This window comes from Pan troglodytes, chromosome 8, assembly GCF_028858775.2.
Source record: "Pan troglodytes isolate AG18354 chromosome 8, NHGRI_mPanTro3-v2.0_pri, whole genome shotgun sequence".
Classification (NCBI taxonomy): Eukaryota; Metazoa; Chordata; class Mammalia; order Primates; family Hominidae; genus Pan; species Pan troglodytes.
In genome coordinates, this window is record NC_072406.2 from 29,173,825 (window position 1) to 29,193,422 (window position 19,598).

Here is a 19,598-nt window from a genome sequence, read left to right on the forward strand (position 1 = left end):
CTTCCCACTACTTAGCATGATAAAGCTGTGGAATTCCCATGGCTCAAGTGGACACTGAGGGCTGTGACTTGGGTCAACTCTCTGGAATTCCACTGAAGAGCAAGAAGATACAAGCAGCTGCAAGCTGTGGGACAATCCACCTGTGTTGTGAGTATGCAATGGAGGGAGGATGATGGAATTGGTCAAGTCAGAACTAATCTCCTATGTCTAGAAACTGAGTAGTGGTGAGGTTCCCATAGGTCCTGCCTCAAGAACTTGCAGGGGTGCTACACGTGAGCACCCATTTATACAACCTGAACACACAGCCCCTAACCACAGCCCCCACACAGTGGTCATCAACAATGTGCCAGTCACACAGAGCACACCCACAATCAGGCAGCCTTAGGTGAAGCAGTGGCATCCACAACCCCTGAGAAGCAAACACTTATTTAACCTTTTCTGTCTCTTCCCTCTCACTAATTCCCCACAGAGAAGGAGCAAAAGACCTCAAGAGGAAGGGAGAAAAGTGTTTGAGAGCCACATCATCCCCCTATACCCTTCTCTAGGGAGAAGGGAGAAGAAAAGCTTTGAGTTGGACGTCAAACTAAAACAATTTTAAATAAATCAGACTGAATCTTAAATACTGGAATGAGAAATTTCAAATAATTACCATGTGTCTGCCGAAGTATAGAATCTGGCCAATAGTGCAGATATTAAAGGAGACTGTTATTGGAATAAACCATTTCATTTTTATACCCCAGGAAGTTGAGTCCAGTACATAAAGTAGTTACAGAAGCATTTAGGTCCAGGATTATCTTTAATTTTTTACTTTCACTGTAAGCTCCTTGAGGGTGGGGGACTACCATGTCATAGAAAATATTAATTGCTAGGAACTTAAACCTACTCAAATTACGTCACAAAGAATGTGTTTATTAGAAGCACAGTGGGCTCACTGAAACAGAAGAGGAGCTGATAAAGCAAGCCTTGGAACAAGGTAACTGAGTACCTTGGCAACTGCGAGTTCAAGTTCATGGACCTTCAAATGAATGCTTCCCCAATAATGAGATTCAGCCAACATTTGGCTCAGTCTCTCTATATTTTACTTCAAAATGAGGAGAAAGAAAGGACTTAGTAAACGGAGAGAGGGAGGAAGAGACAGAGGAAGGGAGGAATGACGGTAAGGACTGGGAGAAGGGGAGAAGGTTGAGGCAGGGGTGGAGGTGGGGTGGCTGGGAGGGAAGGAGAAGGGAGAGAGAGGAAGGATGGGAAAGAGGGTAGAGAGAGAGAGAGACTTAGCCAAGTCCATGGACCTGCTCAGTTGAGGTTACATGAGGGATTGGTGTGGTTACAAACAGCATGTTCAGGTTGTATAAACATTATTGGATCATTTAATAAATGGAATGTGTTTGCCTTGAAAGCTTTAGATTGTATCATGTCAATTCATGATCATCATAGTGCCTCAATATCTAGGGTGTCCGTGTCTCCCAGTTAGCTCAAAGGGCTGTATATTAAATAGGGTTATATACATAAAATCCTATATCCCACTTGTTGTCTCATTGAAAGTTTTGAGATGTTTATCTTGAGCAGCCTCTTCCTCTCCTCTTTTCATGACATTTAAATATCTGGTGAAACTCAGTTTGTTGTTTTGGCATATCATATAAAACATTGAGAGAATAAGAAAACAACACAAACTTGGTTAGCCATAGAGTCAGGGGTAAGAATGGTAAGGGAAGAGTCTGTCCCATCACATCAGAAAAATGTCAATTTTTCAAACTACCAATCTCCTTGACTCCAGAAATTCTGATGTACACCCAGTGTGATATAATTCCACCTCCCATCTGCCCTCAGTCTCTCCAGAGCACTTCAGAGAGGTACAACAAAATTGAGAACATCTGAGCTGAGTCAGTTATTACCTGTGAACAATTAAGGGAATGCAAGATGATAGAAAACTGTAATTATATCATGAAAGGGACAAATTGACAGGAGATATTAACCAGAGTGGCTTTGAGTCTAGACCTTCTCAACTAAGGAAAATTCCAGACTAGCTTTTACAAGATTGTCCTTACCTGATTATGCTAAAGTTAATGGCTTTGTCTTTAAATGTTATTTATAGACAATTTCAAGTTCACATTAGTTATTCGTGTTTTTAAATTCATAAAGACTTCTACATAAACCTTGACAGAGATGAGAGGAGAGGAAGCATATGGATGTGTCACAAGGAAGGTTCTGCTATAGAGAAGGCAGATATAAACTTCAGATGTCAGAAGATGACGGAAAAATACTGCACAGTGAACACTTCCTCGTCTGGCACAGGGCCAACTTGTGACTCGTTTAGATTGATAAACAAGCTCTGATCTTCGAGACTCTGAAAAGTTTCTTAATTTTTATTTCCCATGCATCAGATTCAAAATTGCATTGTCTTCAGTTTTTCTGTCAAGGGAGCTATGAGAGATTATGAAGGAAAAAATAAAAGAGGTAGAAATAGGTAAAATTAGAAAGTACCATCAAAAAGTCATCATAATGCAGGGCTTACAGTGGAGGAAAGACTCCATAGCTTTCCAGTAAGATCAGGGAGAATTTCGTTAGGATGGAGTAAACACTGTAATGTTAAAAGACGGGAAACTAACTGTTCATCAGAAGCACTATTTATGGGTGGGATTAAATCAGTGCAGATTGAAAATACAAGTGAAAAAGTTGATTAGCATTACATCAGTGCTTTCCTAGAGCATAACCATAGCTGTGTTCCAATAAAACTTTATTTGAAAAAAACAGCTGATAGGCCAGATATAGCCTGTGGGTGTAATGTACCAACCTTTGTGGTAGAGAATTCAGAGGGGTGTAAGATAAAATGCAGAGGAAGAAGGGTGAGAAAAGAGAGCTTGTATTCCTTCCTAGGTGCTCTTTTACTGTGTGCAAAAGGCTTTTCCCATGCTTCTCAAACCACCCTATAAAACTTTCATGAATAAGTATATACTCAGAAAAAAAAAGTCATTATAATGACGTAAGTGGGCAGCCAAGCCCAAAATTGGGGTTTAGCCCAGGAGGGTTCTTGGCTTTGCCTAAGGAAGAATTCAAGAGTGAGCCAGTGGTGTTAGACAGCAACTTTATTTTTATTTTTATTTATTTATTTTTTATTATACTTTAAGCTCTAGGGTACATGTGCACAACATGCAGGTTTGTTACATATGTATACATGTGCCCTGTTGGTGTGCTGCACCCATTAACTTGTCATTTACACTAGGTATATCTCCTAATGCTATCCCTCCCCCCTTCCCCCACCCCACGACAGGCCCCAGTGTGTGATATTCCCCTTCCTGTGTCCAAGTGTTCTCATTGTTCAATTCCCACCTATGAGTGAGAACATGCGGTGTTTGGTTTTCTGTCCTTGTGATAGTTTGCTGAGAATGATGGTTTCCAGCTTCATCCATGTCCCTACAAAGGACATGAACTCATCCTTTTTTATGGCTGCATAGTATTCCATAGTGTATATCTGCCACATTTTCTTAATCCAGTCTATCATTGATGGACATTTGGGTTGGTTCCAAGTCCTTGCTATCGTGAATAGTGCCGCAATAAACACACGTGCGCATGTGTCTTTATAGCAGCATGATTTATAATCCTGTAGGTATATACCCAGTAATGGGATTGCTGGGTCAAATGGTATTTCTAGTTCTAGATCCTTGAGGAATTGGCACACTGTCTTCCACAATGGTTGAACTAGTTTACACTCCCACCAACAGTGTAAAAGTGTTCCTATTTCTCCACATCCTCTCCAGCACCTGTTGTTTCCTGACTTTTTAATGATCGCCATTCTAACTGGTGTGAGATGGTATTTCATTGTGGTTTTGATTTGCATTTCTCTGATGGCCAGTGATGATGAGCATTTTTTCATGTGTCTGTTGGCTGCTTAAATGTCTTCTTTTGAGAAGTGTCTGTTCATATCCTTTGCCCACTTTTTGATGGGGTTGTTTTTTTCTTGTAAATTTGTTTGAGTTCTTTGTAGATTCTGGATATTAGCCCCTTAGACAGCAACTTTCATTAAACCAGAGGTGCTCTTTGCAGAGCAGGTCGACTTCATAGCCAGTGCACCCAAAAGTCAGCACTTGTATGCTATTGTCTAGCTGTATTTATATCTACCTTTAATTACATGCAAATTAAGGGACTGGTTATTCAAAAATCTCTAGAAAGGTGGCAGTAACTTCCAGGTTGTTGCCATGGCATTTGTAAACTGTCATGGTGCTACTGGGAATATCTTACGCTTATGAGCAGTGAAGCCAACTAGAGGATGCTTTTGGCATCATTTGCTGGTTATGGCCAACTTCTTCATTTCATCCTCTCTGGACAGGAAAATAAGTCCTGCCAGTCTCCTACCTCAATAAGGCAAATATGGATACATAAAACACACACACATATTTATATATAAATCACAGCTGACTGATAACAAAAATAGCTCCTCTGGTTCCTGAAGATGGAGTAAGGCAAGGAAGTGCACCTACCTCACAGGACACTGCAGTCACTCTGTACTATATGTGTATCCATACATGTATTGTCCTCATGCATGCTGTCACCCCCAAAGCCCGACACCCATCCCCTCCTTCTCTCATGTAACTCAAGCTTGAACACTCAGATTTAGGGAAGTCCAAGGCACTCATTGATGAATTATATACCAAACTCTCTCTCACCTTTGTTTGACTATTGCACAAATAAAAACATTAGGTAACTCATAAGGAAATGTGATTTTCCTGGAATTAGCACAAAGATGATATAGATATGGTTTTCTCTTATTCTGTAGGTAAGCAGTCTTTTTAGTATTTATTTTTTTTTTTAGCTAAAGAACTGCTGTGGTGGATAAACTCTCACAGGGAAACCTAATCATGCATGACATGGATCAATAGGGAGCAGACCCTCTGTGTCCCCCCAGAATGCCAAGGCAATTCCTTGGAAACCTTCAGGTCTACTGAGCATATCTGAAATCAAGTTCCCCAAGGAAGTTGAAGCATTTGAATAAAAAGTCTCTGCCATTGTTCATCTAAAAATACTTGTGTCAGTTCATGTGGAAAATGGTCTAATAGAGCTGTGGAATATCATGATCTAGCCGATGAGGCCTCTCTATGATATTGTCACCACAGTGCATAGTAGAATTAGTGGTATTACATTTTCCTCATCTGTGAAATGGGAATAATAATACACATCTATGACTTCATAGAGATGACTGAATATCATTCACTAAAATGAATATAAAAGCACATTGCAAACAATGAAATGTTAAATCATCTTTGTTCTTTCTCCTTTCTACTTTTGACAACAGGAGTCAAAAAGTGGGGCCTATTGATTTAGATGAAATGTAACTTTAATAGAATTAGTAGAAAGTAACCACAGATACATTTTTCTCTTCTTTTCAAATGATTAGGGACACAGTAAAAAAAAAAAGTTCATAAGATGTCTGCAAAAGTCAGTTCAATGTTTTTTCTCTTCTCCTGGACGTCACCAAAAACCTAACGTAAGATGAAAGCAAAGAAGGTAAAATCTATCTTCAGTAATCTTTGGAAACACATCCAATCAACAGTTGGCAAAATACATGTGAAAGCCACCTAAACCAGCTGAGATCAGGCGGAAGCTGTGCAGGAGAAAGTGATAATAACCATGAAACTGGCAAGAGGGCTCAACATCAGCACCTTAAGAAAAGCACTGGCAAAAGCACATGTCTTAAAATTAAGGAGCGATGTTAAAGTACGGAAACCGTATTTCTTGCTTGCAAAAATGGGTGTGAGAACTTGGATGAGAAGAGCTGGTGGTAGAAATCATTTGGCATCTGGCTTGATTCAGAAAATGTAAGCAGAGCTACACAAAGAATCATCCAGAGAAACCATGTAAGGAGTTAGCAGTCACAGAGATGTAAAGAATCTCTGGAATGGGAAACTTGTTTAGTCCAGAGGCTGTTCTGGTCCTCTCCTTTGCCTACCCTCTCATCCCCACCCTACACGTGTGTAAATATCTGCTCCAGAGAAATTCATCTCATTCTATAACAAGTAAGAAAAAAAAAAGTAGCCCAGAATCAACTCAAAGATATCATAAGAAAAAAAAAAACCTAGGGGAAGGAGGAGGGAAGCAATATTTATTAATAGAAAAAGAAAATGCATACAAAGTAACCATGGTACAGAAGAAAATGGTAACAAAATGTTTTTTCCATAAATTTAAACCAATTGAAGTCAGTTTCTAGGAAGGAAGAACAAAAGCAGCAATATGAGAACTCAGATGATGAGACAATAAAAATCAGCAGAGTACAGGAAAGAAATAGGAAAAAAATGTCACTTCAGAAGGGGAGACAAAGCTGAAAGGAATACAAGAGACAACAGGTGCAATCAAACAGTAAGAAAATAAGACGTCATTAAAATGAAAATAAAGAAGCTTTAAAAAGTATTAGGAAAGAGTGATAAATAAAAGAGACAAGCAAAGAAGGCTCAATATACACATAATTGCAGCCACTGATGAGAACCAAAATACTGACCAAAACAATAGACTAGGAAAAAAACATTTAAAGGTACAATCTTAAAAAACTGCATGAAATAAAGACGACTTGGGCCTACAGTTTAGATGGCCACATTGTACTGTAAAATTGTCTCAGAACTTTCCATGTTAATACATACCATAAGGCCAGGCACAATGGCTCAGGCCTGTAATCTCAGAACTTTAGGAGGCTGAGGTGGGCAGACTGCTTGAGCTTAGGAGTTCAAGACCAGCTTGAGAAACATGGCGAAACCCCATCTCTACAAAAAACATAAAAATTAGCCAGGTGTGGTGGCTCATGCCTGGAGTTCCAGCTACTCCGGGGGCTGAGGTGGGAGGATTGCTTGAGGCCAGGAGGTCAAGGCTGCAGTGAGCCATGATCATGCCACTGAACTGCTGCCTGGGCAATAGAGCAAGACTCTGTCTCAAAACAAAACAAAACAAAAATGAAACAAAACAAAACAAAAAACAAAAAACTCAAAACAAAAAAACCATAGAATTATTCAACTCTAAGCGCATGCAAAGCGTCACATCACTATAAGGTAGGATGGCTACTTAGTTTATCATCCAGACTAGGACCCTTTTGAGAGTAAAAGGGACAAGGAAAATGCTAAATACAGTGAGATGCTGAGACAGGCATATGACAAGACTGTCTAGGAAAAACCAGGGCCACTAACCACACTATTTTAAGAGAGAAACACTGGGCTCACATCAGGTTTCTCAACACAAAGATAGTAGAGCAACATTCTAGATTTTCAAACTAAAAAGTCAGAAATGTGATACCTAGAAAGTTCTTCAAGTATATAAGACAAAGAACATGAAACATACCAGAACTCAAAGGATACTCTCCCCCAAGATGCACTTGAATAAAATATTAGAGGATGCCTTCGCAAAGCAAGGGACGATGACAGAAATTATGGTGAAAGTACTGTTGGTACAAACGGAAAATACTTAATTGATGAGCAGATCAACAGATGTGGAGATTGGGGAGAGAGGAAGGAAAGGAAATGTTGTTTGCTCTGCTAATGCAGAGGTACCACAAATGCTAAAAATTGGGAAAAGAGAAAAAAGTGAAGGTAGAGTTACTGATTCTATCATCTACGATCGCAAGGAGTTAATGGATATCATTTAAAGGCAAGAAGTGTGGTAATAAAAGTTCTTTTTCTTTAAATAAAAGTATTTAAGAGTACAAAACTGAACACTAAAAAGTACTTCTGACAAAAACAGAATGGTGGAAGAGAGAAGGGAGGGAGAGTAACATGAAATTTAGTGATCCAATCAATGGTTTAGGAGACTAAAGGTATTATATAATAGTATAAAAAAGGAAGTTTTAATACCAATTAAAATCCTTGTACATAAAAGGAATTCAACTTCAACAAAGCAAAGCAAAACATAATGAAACTCTTTTAAAACACTATTAAAGAACTCTTCAAAATGGGTAAGAAAAAACTAGCAACCCCATAGAATGAACACAGGTCGTGAATGGAGTTCACAGAAAAATAAATTCCGTCCTTTATAGTAAGAGAAACACAAATGACAACTATCCCAAGATACTATTTTCACCTACCATAAGGACAGAAATCTAAAAGTTTCATAATCTATTCTGTGGGTGAGGTTTCGGGGAGAGGCTATTTAAAATAGACTTTATTTTTTAAGAGCAGTTTTAGGTTCACAGCAAAACTAAACAGCAAGTATACAGATTTGCCATCTAACTCTTTCCCCACACATGCATGGCCTCCGCCATGACCAACATCCCACATCAGGGTGGTCCATTTGTTACAATCCATGAGCTGACATTGACACATCATTATCACACAATGGTGAGGGTTTACATTAGGATAAACTCCTGGTGTGTACATTCTATGGATATGGACACACATATAATGACATGTATCTACCATTAAAGTATTATACACAGCAGCTTCATAGCCCTAAAATCCTCTGTGCTGTGCCTATTCCTACCTCCCTAACCCCTGGCAACTGCTGATCTTTTTCCTATCTCCACAGTTCTGCATTTTCCAGAATGTCACATAGTTAGAATCATACAGCAGATAGCCTTTTCAGACTGACTTCTTTCACTGAGCAATATGTATTAAGTTTGTTCCATGGTTTTTAATAGCTTGATAGCTCAGTTCTTTTGGGGAGACACTTTTTTAATGGAGTATGGCCGCAACACTTATAAAGCATAATTTTGGACACCTACCGCATTTACAAATGCATCAACCATTTGATCTAGCTTTAGTGGTGAGCTTACACTGGGGAGGGCAATGTGTAGGTTATGTCCTCTAAGTACTGGGGAGATATGGAGAGTTATCAGTATGCAAGTGATATAATTAAATTAGCATTTTGGAAGAGCCAAGTGGTAACAACATGTAGGCTGTTTTGGATCAAGGAGAAATAAAGTCAGAGTAACTTGATTAGAAGACTGTCTTAGGCATAAGATCATGAAGGTAAGAACTAAAAGGGTGATGATGGGCGCTAAAAAGAGATGGTTAATAATTTTGAAAATTCCCAAGAGGCCTGGCATAGTGGCTCACACCTGTAATCCCAGCACTTTGGAAAGCTGAGGCAAGAGGATTGCTTGAGCCCAGAAGTTCAAGACCAGCCTGGGTAACATGGCAAAACCCTGTCTCTACAAAAAATACAAAACAATTAGCTGGGTGTGCTGGTACATGCCTGTAATTCTAGCTACTCAGGAGGCTGAGGTAGGAGGATTGCTTGAGCCTAGGAGGTCGAGGCTACAGTGAGCCATGATCCCGCCACTGCACTGCAGCCTGGGTGACAGAGTGAGAACATGTTTCAAAACCAACAAAATAATCTAAAAACATTTGTGCATCTCTTAATAAGGATTTACTTATTCATTCACTCATTTAACTAAAATTTATTTAACTCTAACATGTGCCAGCCTTTAAAATTGATATTTACACATTGGGTTTGGCATAAAGCAAAAAAAAGCAAGGGTAACTATGTTACAACATGTTGGAGATAAGAGTCTAAAGCTCAGACGAGGGCTTGTGCTTAAGATAGGCTAATGTTCGAAAGTCACCCTCAAGGAGATAATGGTTAGAGCAAGGAAGCAGGAGTGGTTCACTCTTCTGTACACTTAAAGAGAAGGTCAGAGGCAGAGAGTATCTAAGAACTGGATGTGTTTAAAATTATGGGGAAGCAGAAGTAATAGAACTCAACAAAACAGATACAAACGGTAAGAGACTCAGTCATGTGCATAGCCAGGGAAATAAAATGTAGAGAACATCCAAGAATGAGAAGATGATCAACAATATCCAAGTTCATAGAGAAGTCTCCAAGAAGAGGTCACTGAATTTGACATGAAATGTTTCCTTAGTGATTTTAGAGTACAGAAGCAGAATTTCAAAGACCTAGCAAGTAACAGATGTTGAGAAAACGTAGGTAGTGGATAGGAATTATGAATTTGAGAGCTAAAAGTAAGGCAAACCATAAGGAGGTTACCAGAGGAGGAAGGAACTTCAAAATATTTTTAAGGTAAGTGGGAAACTGCATGTATAAAGACACTGTGAAAGGTATCAGTGAAAAAGCAGATATTTAAGAATCAAGAGAGGGCAAGATATAATCATGGCACTAAGCTCTGGGAGATCAAGTGCGTTTTGATCAAAAATTATGAGAGAAATTATATACCATCCTCCCAGGGATGGAACTAGCCCTGGAAATAATAAGATAAAAGAAAAATATCGATTCCAAATCATTGGATCAAGGCCTACTTATTTGAGAGATGCAGATGAAATCAGAAACAAAGTTGTAAAACAGAATACTGTTACTATAAGTTTTGTCCTCTGTGTCCCTAAAGATTCTGGAACATAAAGATATTTAAACTCAAAGGGTACAAAGTCATGTAGCTCTACTTAAAATCATGGAGAAGCATCCTACCAAACCAATAACTCCTCTAATGTAGATGCAATTGAACCAGGTAATGTTGTGGATTTCAGTGATAAGAAAGTGGCAAATATATCCAATATTCACTATACAGTGAAAAAATGTTAAGAGCTATGCCTACATAGAATGACAGAGCAATTCCATCATGCAGTGAAGCATAAATACTGTGCTATCTAATCCTCTTGGTTGGAAAATCAGCATTCGCTATTTGCTTCTCTTTCCTTGTATACTATGGGTGAAGCACATTAAGAAGCATCTATGGATATGGTAGACAAATTATGCATATGTCTACTAGATATTCAACAACTTTTATTTCCAAAGCAGCAGTATATCCAGTGTCATCATGACTCTCCTTATTAATAATACTTCACGAAGTGCCATCAATCCATTAGTGATGAGAACCTGGGCATCTAGAAAATTTCAGTGTGATGTTTATATTTTACATTCTAAAGTCAACAAGGAAAAATAATTGAAAACTTCATCTCTACTATTTCTTATTCTTCTACCCTTGTGCTGGGAAAAATGAACCCAAGCCTGAAATTACTATTATAACAAAGGGATGAGCTCGGTCAGTGAAGAATTCATGTGAACAGAAGGCCCTTCTGGCAGGGTGGTAGTGGACTGCCACCTACATAAATTTGCCACATATGTCCAATAATGTCACATAATGTCAGATGCCATTAGTTTCTTTTACAAGAGTCACAAATGTGAATCTCTATTTTTAAATGGATACAATTTTTTTTAGCCATTAAGTTTAGATATTAAGATTTTTGTTTATGTACTTGTGCTTTATTAATGAAAGCTTTCTAACTAATTTCAGACTCCAACTGATTTTGTAGGATTGTAGTCTACCTATAGTTGTAGATTTAGAGTTTGCTGAGTTATAAAGTGTGTCATTTTAATCACTAATGGATAATTTCAATAAGCATTAAATATCAATTTTACTAGAAGTATGTCATTATACTGTGAGTGGCAACCTTCACATCTGACATAAAACTAAAATCAGATATTATAAATTATCTTAACCAAAGTCGAGACTACATGGAGAATTTTACTTATTAATCATCTGCTATGCCTATTTCAAACTTATATACATATACAAACTCTCTTCGAGATTCATTCTTATATATTTATATGTCTTCCATATTTTTAAGTAAAACTTGTCTATTTCTACTTTGATATAAACACCGTGACATATACCCATCTAGTATGAAGGATGGTGTATTAAATCTATTAAGTACAGGTATGGGGGTTTATTCATTTTTTTAAAACTTGATTTAGTCTTTCATGATCATCAGCTGGTGTTATTTACTCCTGCTATGAGAGAGATATCCTGCTAGGCAGTTGAGCTACATTGAAGTATAAGACCAAGTCCTTTCCAAGCATTTTCAAAATACGTGGGGAAACAAACTTAAACTAAAAAGTACTTTAATTGATAGAAGGGATATACATAAAGCCCCCTGAAGGAGGTAAATGAAGAACAGAGCCATTTAAACATGTGAAGATGGAACAGCATGAATGAATTAATTTGTTCACACTCCAATTATCACACGCCATTGTATGCCAAACTAATTAATTCAGTATCAGTAACAATATGCAAACAACGAAACACAAAGGAACATCATCCCTTATAAAGTAGGATCTTTTCAACATGATTCTTAAGAAACGTTACACTTACTAAGTGCCTGACACTGTACACATGCTATCTCATCCGTTCAATTCGCCAGGTAAACCTGAGGAGTGAACTCAGAAGGTCAACAACTTCCTGAAGGTCATTCAGCTAGTAAGTGAGCCCAAGTCCAAATCCAGTTGTGTGACATCAAAGCTAATGTTTCTTCCATTGTATGTCTCTGTCTCCTTTAAAACATAAATCACATAGGGCCCCTTTTCATCAAGGCTTATTTCTTCACTGAATAGGCCCAGCCTGGGTCAGATCAATGTCTTTTGGATGTTACTAATTACATTTAGTAAAGGTTGACATAAATCACGACACTTTGAAACAGCTTATAAAACTTTCCATCTCCAGGCCGGGCGCGGTGACTCATGCGTGTAATCCCAGCGCTTTGGAAGACCGAGGCGGGCGGATCATGATGTCAAGAGATCGAGACCATCCTGGTTAACATGGTGAAACCCCATCTCCACTAAAAATACAAACATTAGCTGGGCGTGGTGCCACCCGCTTGTAGTCCCAGCTACTCTGGAGGCTGAGGCAGGAGAATCGCTTGAACCCAGGAGGTGGAGGTTGCAGTGAGCTGAGATCGTGCCACTGCACTCCAGCCTGCGTGACAGAGCAAGACTCCATCTCAAAACAAACAAACAAACAGCAAAAAAAAAAAACTTTCCATCTCCAATACTATCACAGGCATTTTATGGAGTCCTCGGTACATGCACTTTCCTACCTCTCTTCCCTCGAATCAGCCCAGCTTAGTTACACAATGCTCACCACTCAAATTAACCAATGCTCACCACTTAAATTAACCAAATAAACCAGGAAGCCTCTCACAATCCTCCTAGATGGGCCAAATGTTTCTTCTTAAACACCCAGGGGTTTTCCTTGGACTTCTCCTTTCTAGTCCAGCACATAAGAAGCTGGAGTTTGGTCGCCCCATCCTAACGACAAGTAAAAAGCTGAACGAACTGAAAAACCAATAACTCTTCTTAGATCCATAAAAAGTGAGGTCAAAGGGTAACCAGTGCCCCCCAAACTTAAGAGACCAACGGACAAATACAGAGAATCACAACTTACCAGAGCCCAAACGGCCCAGGAAGCAGTACTGGGAGGGGACAGCTGAGCTGTAACTGACCAATTCCTGGAGGATCCGAGTGGAGGAGTCTCAGAGGTGAAAACTCTAGGGATATCCAGTCATTGGGAGGGCCCCACACTTTTGGGAGTTTTATGTCCTGGATCTCTACCAGGTCTTTACTGTGGATACTGTAGAAACATCCCCTCACTCTCCAGCAGCAGCAAGAGAAAGCCAGCCATTTTGAAATGCACCAGAGCATTCTGTGCTCTTAACGAGGTCGGCCCTCAGGTGAAACTATTTAACCAGAACCTAACCTGATAGTTTTATCAGAGACGAAGTGACCTGGGGAAGGGAGTGCACAGGGATACCTTGTTTGAATGTGCTTGACTTTATTACACTTTGCAAATATTGTGGTTTTGACAAATTGAAGGTTTCGGGCAACTCTTCATCAGCCAAATCTGTTGGTGCCAGTGTTCCAACAGCACATGCTGACTTTGTCACATTCTGTTAATTCTCGCAATATTTCCCACGGTTTCATCATTATTATAGCTGTTTAAATGAATCGATGATGAACAAATGAAGGAATGAAAGGAAGAGGAGAAGTCAATAAAAAGTCTGAGAGTAAAAAAGGACAAAGAATAGTTGGAGGGGAAGCAGAAAAGTGCAGTGTTGTTGGACCAACGGAGGAGAAAATTTCAGGACAGGGGATTTTTTTTTTCTCGATGTATGAAATGCTCATGTGATATCATTTTTACCAAATTAGCCATCATAGGCACACATACCAGATTAATTTCTCCTTAGCTTTAGTTTTAAAATCCTGTCATTATCTTTCTCAAAAAATCCCAAACATTTTCAAGAAAGGTAACATTTAAACTCATCTTTGTGACAATTAAAATCCTCTGTAATTTGGCACTAACTTGTGTTCCCAGCCTTACTGCTCATTGGCTGGAACCCTTCCTTCTATTCATGTTCCTCTTCTCACTGTTTCCCGAACGAGTCAAGTTTCTACATGATTCCCAAGACTTTGTCCTTCCTTCTTTCCTCTGCCTTTGAAAATTTACCTTTCGTAACTCCACTAAAGTCCCATTTCATTCACGACAGCCTCTTGACTGTTGTAGCATGCACTTGTGTGTCCTTACATTGAGTTCACTCTTGCCTAGGCTGCGCTCATGATGTCAGACTTCTGAACATTTGTAAAAGGAAAGAACAACTATGGATTTATCTTTTTTTATTATTATTATACTTTAAGTTTTAGGGTACATGTGCACAATGTGCAGGTTAGTTACATATGTATACATGTGCCATGCTGGTGCACTGCACCCACTAACTCGTCATCTAGCATTAGGTATATCTCCCGATGCTATCCCTCCCCCCTCCCCCCACCCCACAACAGTCCCCAGAGTGTGATGTTCCCCTTAACTATGGATTTAAGTTAACAATACAGAAGAGCCAGAGCTTCTTTCCCTGGGTTCTACAGCAATGTGTCAACTCACAGCTGCTCATCTGACTTTGAAGTTCCTCCCCCAGTGTCCAAACTATAGTGACACTAGAAACAAACAAATAAAAATGATAGCTGAATGGGGACTGATTTATCCAAAGTGTCTTGTTCTATTTATACCAGTTGCTGTGGAGGCTAAGAAAGTGTGCTACCTTTTATTGTTTGTTTGTTTTAATATTTCTATTGACTTATCAGTGTAGAGTCAGACTTGATCCATGATAAGAGAATATCAGTAAAGGTGTCTAGATGGTAATGCCACAGAAGCTGATTTGGTGACAGTCGAAATTTTCTCCCATTCTCACCCAAGAGGCCCCTTAGAACTATATTGTATTAGTCTCTTTTGCATTGCTATCAGGAATATCTAAGACTGGGTAATTTACAAAGAAAACAGGTTTATTTTGGCTCATGGTTTTGCAGGCTGTCCAGGAAGCATGGCAGTGGCATCTGTTCCTGGTGAGGCCTCAAGAAGCTTCCAGTCATGGTGGAAGGCACAGGGGGAGCTGGTGTCTCACATGGAGAGAGAGGGAGCTAGAAAGAGAGAGAGGGGAGAGGCGCCACACTCTTTTAAAGGGACAGATCGTGCATGAACTCAGAATGAGAACACACTTGTTATCATGAGGATAGCAACAAGACATTCGTGAAGGATTCACCTCCATGACCCAACACCTCCTACTAGGCCTGACCCCCAATATTGGAGGTCACATTTTAACATGAGTTTTAGAGGGGACACAACATCCAAACCATATCAAACATCTATTTATTTTTTCAAATCTACTCATTAAGCTTTCTGGGAAATCCATTCCAATCTGCATGATAATAATGATACTTAGCGTTACCATCCTTGGGTGTTCCAGCCAGATCTTTTGTTGCTCTTACCATACTAAATCATAACTATTTAATTATTGTCTGCCTTACATGACATTTTAATGGAGGAGGACATTTAAAGCTATGACTCCTCATGCTCAGCATGGAACTTAAATAGTTGGTGTTCTGTACATGTTTGCTACATGAATAAATGAATAAAAATGAATGAATATGATTGCTAGACCTTCCATAATTATTGCAGCAATTGCTCTCGTAGTATAAGCTGCTTAGTTTCTGAAGGTACCATACTTTGCTTTTAAGTCTCTGGAGGAATTTTAGTCTGCTCAGAAAGTTTAAAAAAAGGAAAAGAAAGGGAGAGGAAAGACATTAGCAGTCAGAAGCTGAGGGTGACGTTCAACACTAGTGTTAAAGTTAATAGGAGAAATTGCTGGCAATAGGCGAGCAGAAAATAGACCTTTTTAATGGCCACCTCCTAGATTCCCATTGAAACAACTAACTAAATAGAACAGAATATATATAGACAGCTAACTTGAAAATATTTCTTATAAGAAAGAGCAGAATCCCAAGAAAGCGAGAAGATATTGGCAAAACTCAACTAACAACGCATTAGTCAGATAGGTGGCAGAGGAGGAAAGCAAAGGTGCGTCTGTTGGGGACTCTCTGCAAACATTATGTGGATTAGCATGCTGTGAAGCCAGCTACCACTGTGGCTGATTCAGGGGTTTGTGTTTGCAAGAATGAGCTATAATAAACTGAATGACAGCATTGTGTGGGAGAGGGACACTGGGCTTGCCAGGTACTGCTGCAGCTCATACCTGGCACTGAATTTGCCAAACAGAAATTGATTATCCTGAGAGCTGGAACCCAGCATGGCAGTTCACTAAATACAGAGAATAAATAACATGGAGACTCAGATCTTTGCTGGGACTGTGCAGGGTTTCAGCTTCCGCTCCACTTCTGCAGGCTGCTTACATTGTGAATCGAGAATGATAATTTACAGCAGATTTATGTTTCCCTTTCCCTCTTGTCTAAATATGAAAAAAATTGGGCACAATTCCACATCTGTCTTTGACAGGCTCCATTTCAATGCTGAATTCAGCTATAAGCCAATGGAGCTCTTGCTTCAAGGATAAGCAAGCAGAAGTCTTATATACTAGACCCGGAGGAAAATAATCCAGACTCAAATAACAGGGAGGAGACCACAAAGAATCAGAGCAGACACCTGCCCCTGAAATTGACAGGGGGAAATGCCCTGATTCATGGTATCTCTGTGATTCAAGCAAATATAGCACCCAAAACAAGAGAAAAAACTGAGGTCAAGAGATACTGCATGGAGTTAAAAATGTAGAACAAAAATCAGATTGAGGGCAGTGTACCTGAGCTTGGACAATGCAGAAAAAACAAACTTGTAGAGCAAAAGACAAAACTTTAAAATTCTTTAATAATTGAGGAAAAAAGAGTGAGGAATAATGAAAGACATGGAGTATAGGTCCAGGAGATTTTAGTGGTTTGTGAGCTGTGCTACAGATGCACCTACAGCACTACTACCAACATCCCCACCACATACACACACACACACACACACACACACACGTGATTTTCATTAATATTTGCATGCACAGGGTGATGCATTCATCTTTTTCCTTTGTCCAGAGACACGATCTCTGTCCTCATCTCACAGAAATAATGTGGAGATGTCATGGAAGACAATAAAGAACTGGGATTTATTCTCCCTAGATTCCTATTATTGAGAAGATATTGTATATGATCCCAACTCTGAGAAGCCTTTTTATTTCAGCAGTAAAATGGCAATTGCGTTTGTAAAAGCAGCAACTTTTCTTACCATACAACATCTTTGATTTATCTCTTATTTCCTGGCAGCTTGCTTTTAGGGTGAACTTGTAGCATATGCTCTGACTGACCAATGAGGAAGTATCCATAGACATCCTAAAGTAGCAGACTTCACACTTCCAGTTGTATAGGAGTTATAAAATTGACTCTCACAAAGAAATTCTCTCAACTTTTTTTTCATCATATTAAAGAAGGTGAGATTGGGAGTAATATGTTTGCCATTAATAAAAATTTGGAACATGTCATGTCTTTCAGTGGTGGGCTTTGATAACATTGTATGATATCATTTGCACCATGGCTATAGAAGACCCTGATCCTCTGAGCAGATAGAAAACATGTACCAAGGGAGTCTAGAAAAATCCTCACAAAACCACTAGACTCATAGCAAGAGAGAGAAAAGCTTCGCAATCTGTATGATCAAAGGTCTGCCTCCTGGTCCCAGTGGGATAGCTGTATACAGCAACCGCTGCAACTTACAAAACGTGATTGGAGATCAGTGCAGAGAGACCAGAAGAAGTAACCACTTGCATATTTATTAAACACAAACTTTGCCGACCAGGGAAAAGATTCAAAGTCCTGAACCAAAAATGTTAACTAAGTAGCAAAAAATATAAAAGAAAACTATATGTAATCTTATCTGTTGATAATAGTGCAACCTGAATTCAGAAAGTTTCTACATGCATTAGGTAGATAAAACATGTCATCCTAAGACAGTAATCAGGTGAGTATCAGAAAATAATGGAAAACTATGGTCAGAGAATTGAGAGAAAATGTGAAGCCCAAGAATCTTACACAGACATATGGTATATATAATAAAGGAAACGGAAAGGTATTTTTGGATATTTAAAAACTGAGAAACTAAACAATTCTTATATCTTTCCTAAAAATATTACTCAAATCTTACTTTCTAGTAGACGAGGAATGAGTCAAAGAGAAATATTTTTACAAGAGGGAAGTTGTGAAACCATGTCAGTAAGCATCAAAATCAGATAAACATAGATTTAAGCTTAAAAATATATGTGGTAAAGTAAATACAGCTAAAAATTAATATTTTTAGAGGAGAAAAATACAATATATTTAAAAATCCCAGTAGGCTTCTACTTCCAGGAAGATGCAGTAGGTGTAATTTTTCCTATTTATTCTATTATGTGCAACTAAAATCGTGGACATTTAACATAAATCAAATATAAGCCAGATGTGCTGGCTCACGCCTCTAATCCCAACACTTTGCAAGGCCGAGATGGGTGGATCACTCGAGTCCAAGAGTTTAAGACCAGCCTCGGAAACATGGTGAAACCCGATCTGTACTAAAAATACAAAAATTTAGCCAGGCATAGTGGTGCACATCTGTGGTCTTAGCTACTTGGGAGGTACAGGTGGGAGGATGGCTTGAGCCTACGAGGCGGAGGTTGCAGTTAGCTGAGATCGAGATAATGCCACTGCACTCCAGCCTGGGTGACAGAGCGAGACTCTGTCTTGAAAAACAAAACAAACAACAACAACAACAACAAAAACAAATAGAAGAAGACTCTGTAAGGCAGAGAGAAGACAGACTGGCTAGGGAACTTAAAACCCAGAAACAATAAGGCGATAGGATCCCTGGGCTTGTCTGACTCATATATCCCAGAACCTGGGGACCTAGGAATGCCCACAGGTGTGGGCAAAGAAAAAGCCCAATGACCTCTTATCGTCTCCAGCCAAAGGACCAGAGGCAGCCTAGTAAAACAGAAAATGCGTCAACGACAACTGCTCTAATCTAGACAAACACCACGGAAAAACCCATGGCCCTACCCCAACCCACGCTGGCAAAGACTTACCCGGAAGCCTAGACTTCCACCCTTGCTAGAATGTAATGAGGCACCCAAGCCCCCTTGCTGGGTGGTATCAGAGTAGGCTTCTGGAGAGTTAGGTCTTTTACCATGACCCACATGTGCCAAGGACATCTCTCCTCCCGTGGCATGAGTGAAAGCCTTTTGAGGGGGAGTAGCCAGGCACTCCTACTTCTCCCAGCCAAGGTGGCATCAGTGAGGCCTGGTGAGGAGCCCAGCAACAGCACAGAGCCCCTTCCCTGTCACAGTTTAACAGAGACCAAGAGAAAAACCTGGACTTCTCTCATTTTGCAGTAATCAGGCCACTGCCCCTTTTTCATTCTCCCAGGTCTTTACCTATGAGAGCTATGTCAGAGACATAGCTATGACAGCTGAAACAAAAGGTTTAAATAAGACACAGAGTGTTGTAACGTATTACCCAAGATGTCTAGTTTTCAGTTAAAAAAACAGATAAAT

General features: G+C 39.4%; 1 long non-coding RNA gene across 1 annotated transcript; it reads left to right on the forward strand.

The window, feature by feature from the left end:
- Positions 1-956: 956 nt before the first annotated feature.
- Positions 957-12,900, forward strand: LOC129136252 (uncharacterized). The gene is made up of 3 exons (XR_008537718.2): positions 957-1,156; positions 12,123-12,178; positions 12,422-12,900. It is a non-coding gene; the product is annotated as an uncharacterized LOC129136252 (long non-coding RNA).
- Positions 12,901-19,598: the final 6,698 nt, after the last annotated feature.